Source organism: Ursus americanus, chromosome 1, assembly GCF_024610735.1.
Source record: "Ursus americanus isolate L20-20 chromosome 1, mUrsAme1.1.p, whole genome shotgun sequence".
Classification (NCBI taxonomy): Eukaryota; Metazoa; Chordata; class Mammalia; order Carnivora; family Ursidae; genus Ursus; species Ursus americanus.
Window position 1 is genome coordinate 84,887,795 of NC_142127.1, and position 7,374 is coordinate 84,895,168.

Genomic DNA, 7,374 nt, shown 5'->3' on the forward strand with positions numbered 1-7,374 from the left:
AGCAGGCAATTCATGAACAAGATAGCATTTAGGTTTTTCTGGTCTGAGGCCCTGCATCTCTGGGGGTGGGGGTCCTTGGTGGCAGGGAGTAGCACGTGGGGAGCAAGAGGTCTTGGAATGAGCTGGCTCCTCCTCCTCATTTCTCAGTTTATTTAACTCACCCTGTACTAGGAGGATTCCTTCAAGAGATGTTCTGTTAGCTGACGGAGCTTCTTAATTTTTGGTGCTGTTGAGAAATTATATTGTTTGTTGTGTTTCCATGGATATTTCATTGGGAAATATTTCACTGGAAAGGCTGGGGAGTCTGCGTCACATATGGTTAAACGACTGCCAGAATGAACCCAAAGTATCTTGAATTGAATTTAAAAATATATACTTTTAAAGATTTCTTTTGTTTTTAAGTCATCTCTACACCCAATGTGGGGTCTGAACCTACAACCCTGAGATCAAGAGTTGCAAGCTCTACCCGCTGAGCCAGCCAGGTGCCCTGAACTAAAAATATTTTTTGACACAAGTAATGCATATTTATTGTAGAAAAATTAAAAGACACAGAGATGATTTTTAATCATGAATATATTTTCACCATTTTTTACAACTATTGTTCAAATTTTGTTGTATTATACTTCTAGAATATGTGGCTTATAGGCCAATAGATAATTTATTTACATTAATATTATCAATTACTATTACATGTAATATAATATTATTTATTCTATATTACATGACATAAATAGAATAAGAAACTCTTTGATAGCTTTTTAAAATTTTAGCAAAATATATAGTTCTTTCTATGTCAATAAATGCATTTTTATAGAAATACTTTTGTTGTATTTCTGTTTCCTACTGTTTTTGTTTTTCTCAAACTTATATATTTTTCAATTTATTGTTGATGCTGCCATTTGATTTGGTAATTATAATTAAAGTTATAAAACATATATATTCTTTTTAATACTTGGATTCTGTGTGATAAATGCATGTTGTTTTCAGTATTACTATTTAATACATTATTCAATCTCTTTTTTTTTTAGTGGTATTAATATTTGCTTGTCCAATTTAAGCAAAGTGTGGGGTTCAGCCATTTTGTCATCAGGGATCTGCATGTTTATGTCTTTTTTTTTTTTTAAAGATTTTATCTATTTATTCACAGAGAGAGCACAAGTAGGCAGAGTGGCAGGCAGAGAGAGAGGGAGAAGCAGTCTCCCCGGGTAGCAGGGAGCCCGATGCGGGACTCTATCCCAGGACCCTGGAATCATGACCTGAGCCGAAGGCAGACGCTTAACCGACTGAGCCACTCAGGCGCCCTGTGTATGTCTTTTTGCATTTGCAGTTGAACTGCTCCAACCCACACATTCCTGAAGTCAAAGAGTCTAAAGTCATGTTTGTTTTGTGCTTAACTTGAAGATCAATCAACATGGATGGAAATCATATAAATCCAGGGGCGCCTGGGTGGCACAGCGGTTAAGCGTCTGCCTTCGGCTCAGGGCGTGATCCTGGCGTTATGGGATCGAGCCCCACATCAGGCTCCTCTGTTATGAGCCTGCTTCTTCCTCTCCCACTCCCCCTGCTTGTGTTCCCTCTCTTGCTGGCTGTCTCTATCTCTATCAAATAAATAAAATCTTTAAAAAAAGAGAAATCATATAAATCCTTACATATACAACAGAATGAGGAAAAAACAAGTGTTTATTAAAATCATATTTTTCTTTTGCACAGCTAATTGCTACAGTAATTATAAGTAATTAGATAGGAAGGCTTTTGCTGGTTCAAGTTATTATGTATGTGGATATATATTTCTGTCCCAAATCACTGAAGTTTACAGTTTTTCATTTAGTCTTTAAGATGAAAATAAGTAGATTTTTATCACACAATGAGTGCTATGAAAAACAGGACTTCTTACAGCATTTTGGATACCTAAAGAGAGGGCTCTATATCCATGAAATGTCTGATCTTGATATATTCTCATTCTGTTCAGCTCACCTCCCTCATGGCTCACGGAACCACAAGAGAATGGATTTCCTGAAATGGTAACTTTGGCTTTCAAGGAATCACTTTATGTCAAATCATTCATTATTCTGAGACAACTTCTGGTCTTATTCTGCTTTTCTCTGTCCTATTGAGTGACCCAAAAGACTTACTAGGGGTAATTTTGAGTAACTAACCAAGGAATTGATTAGAGTAAGTGGGTCTTTTCTTTTTGGAATAAGCAGGTGCTTTTAGAAACTATATTCCTATTGGAAGGAGGAATATTAACTTAAGAAAACTATATTAAGTGTCTTTTTTTTTGGTCATGAATTAGATTTATTTTTCAAATAGGGATGTTAGCTCCATTCTCATTTTTTAAAGAGGTAAGAGAGGTCACAGGGGATCATTTGAACACATTTGGTAGTAAATTTAAGGGTCCATCTGGTCCTCCCGGCTCTGTGTTTATGCATCTAAGAGTGAAAATAGATCAGTAAACACACAAATGCTTTTTGTTTCTTTAATTAATCTAATGTTACTAGTGAGGAGACCTTCGAATGCACTGAAATTCCTTTCACATGCTGATTAGTATACTCATATCCTATTATTCTCTCTTTTTTTAATGGGGGGAATAGTGTCTCAGTTAAACCTGTGATATAAGAGGGCTCTGATACAATTAAAATGGGCAAAACAGCTGTGGAGATATTTCTGCGCCTCCTTGATGAAGAAGTAATCTAGTTTGATGGATGTCTTTATTTCTATCTTAATCACAGCATGCAAGATTAGCAATACATGTGTTTCACTTCAGTTAATTACTCAGAATGCATGCACAAATACAGGGCTTTATTTCAATTAATTACTTTGAATTTCAATGAACTTAGAAGAGACCACACCAAAAGTATCCATCAGAGTCCTTAGAAAAATCTAATGAATGTTAGAGAAATTTTGTATAAGTCTCCTCCAAGTCTAGATTCTTTTTTGCCATCGTAGTGAAAAATCTGAAAGTATAAACATGTAGAACGTACAACAATAAATCAGATAATTGTGTGACCTAATATCCTGTCTTTAGTTACAGTCATTACCTGAGGGTTCAAAGAACAGTGAAAAACGATTAGATTAACCGTGCCGTGGTTATAGGAAAAAATGGAAAGGCATCTGTTCTTACTCATACATTGATCCACCATTTATGATCTTAAACATAAATTTTGTTAGTGACTAATCTCTTGTGCTGCCCTTGGAAAAGTTTATAGGTTTAAGATAAGATGATTTTCTCGTTTTCATGGTATAGGCTAAAATTCCGAGTTCTAAACACCTCCTGATGTGGGAGTACCATGTAAATAAACTACTAGAGTTCTCTTTATACTTAGAAACTACACATGATCTTTTGTGGGATTTTAGAAAAGGTTCAAAATTGAGAAATAATAGTAATAGTAATAGTAATAATAATAGGATGTGGATTAAAAGGAAACAGGCAGAAAGGCACATATAAACTAAAAAGCAGGGTAAACCTCTGGTTTATTTATCAGAGACCAAGACTGTTAGCTGGTTAAGTATCCCCTGGAGAGAAGACAGCTTGCTATCAAGGATTCTGGAGTTCACAAAAAGGTACCTTGTAGAGACATAACACCAAAAGTAGCAGAATCATGTGAAAACCAAAATTTATTAGAAAGAACATTCTCTGGGGAAAGAGAAAAAGTGATGAGAACAGCAGGAGAAAAGGTATTTAAACTTAGGTAAAGAAATCTGTTAAAATTTTCAAAAAACAAAATAATGACTGAGAAGAAATAATTTTGTGGCAGGGACATGGTTCATTCCCTATAACAAAAAATTGAGACCTGTGCAAATATATGTACTAAAAATGTGTCTGTAACCAGCCCGATACTTTTCCATGGGTGGCATTGTGGATGTCTCCATGACAAAAGGAAGGACATAGTTTTTCCTATTTTATTTTAAAATTTATTCCTATTTCTCAGAGATGTGCCAAATGTGCTGAACTGGGAGGAATCCATCAGGAGTGCTACGTGGAAGTTAGTATCAATTTACCCATCTCTAAACTCTAGGCATTTTCATGGTAAGTAAGATGCAAAGGATGCAATGTTTTATACACACACACATACACACACACACGCGCGCGCGCGTATTATATGCATATACATTATATATACATATAAGTATAAATGTATCAATCTATACCTAGGTAATCATATATAAATACATAATATACATATAAATATGCATACAAAAGTATATTTATTTATTTAGTACCTTAGCAGCAAAACTCAATGGAGCTAGCTTAGTTTCTGCACTTTGTTAGAGGATGTGTCCTAACTCCATTTGTTTCCTGTCGTAAGGCAAAAGTATTCACACAACAGGGTAATAGCCACAGGAATTTCAAGTTTGGAAAACAGTCTTAAGGAATTGCCTTCCTAGTTCCAATTAAACTCTCTTGCTACACGAGCATTTAAAAGCTATTTTAAAAGAAAGCAAAGCAAAATAAAACAAAAACAATCATCGAGAAGACCCCACACCTTTCAAAAGTTCTACTGAAAAAAACAGAACTATTGACAATAAACAGGGAAAACAGTAATTGTCGAATTTTCAACTTAAGAGAGCTTAAGTTTACAATATAACACAGGTTCAAGATCCCCATCTGAGAAAACTGAAAAGGTGAAAATACTTCACACGTTGCTGGTGTATTCTTGAGAAAGAGGAGTCTGGTTGAAAGAACAGTGGCTTTCTGACTTCTCTCAGAAAATCTAAATTCCAACATAGTTGTTAGATGAAACTATACAGTCCAAACCTCCTCTTACTGACAATGGAATTTGGCTTTGAGTAAGTGACTTCATTACTCATCTGTTAGTTATTCTTTGAACAAAAGCAGTTTTGTTGCTCAACCTAGGATCTGAACAGATAAACGTCTAACACCCTTTGGGCTGAGGCTTGGGGTGGTGCCAAAGCCATCTCGAGAGTTCAGGAGTAAGTGCCACAATCCTAGAGGATCTGACTATCAGATTCATTCGCATTTAATCGATGTCCACGAGCTGCAAAATACACAAATAATTGCTTCTCCTGAGATTACTCAATTTTGAACTTTTGTATGGTTACCAAACTGGAAAGTTCAGTTTTTCTAAAGTCAATATACTCTATTGTCACAAGAAAAATTAGAAATAACTCCCATTATAAAAGTGGAGATTGTCCCAGAATATTTTGGAATGAGACAGACTGTAATGGATCATTTCTATCTCTGAATTATAATGAATTATCCAGATAACAAATAAGATAGTTTGTTTTTAGTGTACATTCACTGATAAATGAAACAGTTGTAAACCAAGTCCTCATAAAGATGCAAAAGCAAGGTGGTTTCCCATACTGTGTGTTTAGAAATCAGGGACATGTATGAAAGCTTCTTGTTATGTCAGAACACTGTTAGTGGCCGAGGAATTTTGTTTTGACTTAAAAATAAGCATACCTTAAAACATGGAGAGAAATAGACAAAAATTATTATTTAGTTGTTGGCTCCATTTCCATATGACTTAATACCTAACTTTGAAAAATACTGAGGCTGTGAAATAAGTGAATGTTTGTAGCTAAAACCCTCTCTCCTTTTGAAAAAGCATTGTTTAGTACTGCCTAATTTTTTTTGACATTTCTACTTTAAAACATGGTTATTTTTGTAAATGTCCTGTTCACACATACCGCATAGAATGTGGAGATATGCTTCAAGACACTGAAAAATAGTTATAACCAGAGAAACTTTTGTTAGGTGAAAATCAACGGGTGTTATCAGTCCATATCTATGCACACATATTTACACACATATATACATAATTTGTATTTATGTATTAACTCACATTAACGAAAGGGAGATGAAAAATAATATGCATTTTTCAATGGAATCTGTTGCCATCTTATCTGTATTCGAAGTACATTTTACTGAATAATAGTAGATATTCAATAAATATTTATGGAGTTTCCAAAATTATTTAAGTTTCATATACTTAAAATAATGTCCAGTATTCAAGAGGGATTTCATTTATTTTCAGATATCACAGATTAATTTTTAAAAATATGTTGCCTTTATTTTAAAACCATTGTGCCAAGGTAGCTCCAACTATCCATAATTGAAAGGAAAACATTTTAATTGAAAGGTGATCCTTATTCTTAGATTTAAATGGCAACGGCCACTGACTGTCTGGCTTTGGGTTGTCTCCAGATCAAAAAGAAAAGAAAGCTTAGTTGAACTAAGTAATGTAAATTGGCACAGTTGCTTGTCGACCTTATTTGTTTAATACTTCTCTGCAAATGGTAATGATCATTTTCCTGGGAGAGCTCAGGTCAAGGGTACCAAGTTCAAATGCCTCAGGCACCAAGCATGTAAGTACCTTCTGGAGTTGCTGGGTGGGTATGAGACTTGGCAAGAGATGTCAGCTCTGTCTTCACTTTTTAAAATGGTGGGTTCATCAAACAAAACCATTTGCCTTCCTAACATTTGAGGCAGGGGGGCTAAATTAAAATGAGTATACAACAGTGGTTCTCCAGTGGCCTCTGTGGAAAGGCAGCACTGGAATGGGAATGACTGGATTAGTTTGTTCATGCAAACTCCAGTTCACACTTGGAAATTTTAACTCTGTAGACCCAGGAACCCATACTTTTATGCACAGACCATTGTATATTTCTAAGAATGTATTGCTAAAAATATATAAGCGATCATAAAAATTAGATGCACATTTCGAAAATGATCTAGTCATCAGGAACGATAGCGAGTGACTGAAAAAGTAATGTTTGCTGAAATGAGAGATACCAGAGGAGAGGCCATCCTGGTGTTTAATACTGGCCTGTTTTACACGTTCCTATCTATTACGTTTGTTCTCTTTGAGCTTTGCTTTTGTAAAATACAGGCAGAGAGTGCAGCAGAGGTCAGGGGAAGGAAATAATGTGAGTGTATAGATTAATACAAATAAGTCCTCAATGATGTGCTGCAATTTGTTCCGTTCTTCCTGTCGGTGTATTCCCACTTATCGGAACAACGCTTCCTCGAAGACACAATGCTTATAAATATTGACACCTAAGTGAGAAGCAGGAGTAGAATGAACTATGGGGAGATAAACTTCTCTTTACCATGAACTCAGGATTGATAGCGGCAGGCACTTGTATAAACTGTATTTGTTTTCCTAATCTACGACTTTTCAGAGGGATTGTGTTCAGTAAAGAAGGCATTTCAACTCAGCTCTTTTCACCTGACCTGTTTGTCTTGCTGTGGTCCTCTCTTCAGTTTGTCACGCTCAAACCAACAACCACCTAGCACCGCCCCCTTGCGCCCCACCCCCACCCCCGCCCCGTGTTCCAAGTGAGTGTTAGTTCCACCCCTGTGTTGTTTTCATAGGCTGATTCCTGGGTGGGGCCTGGAGATCCTGCAAA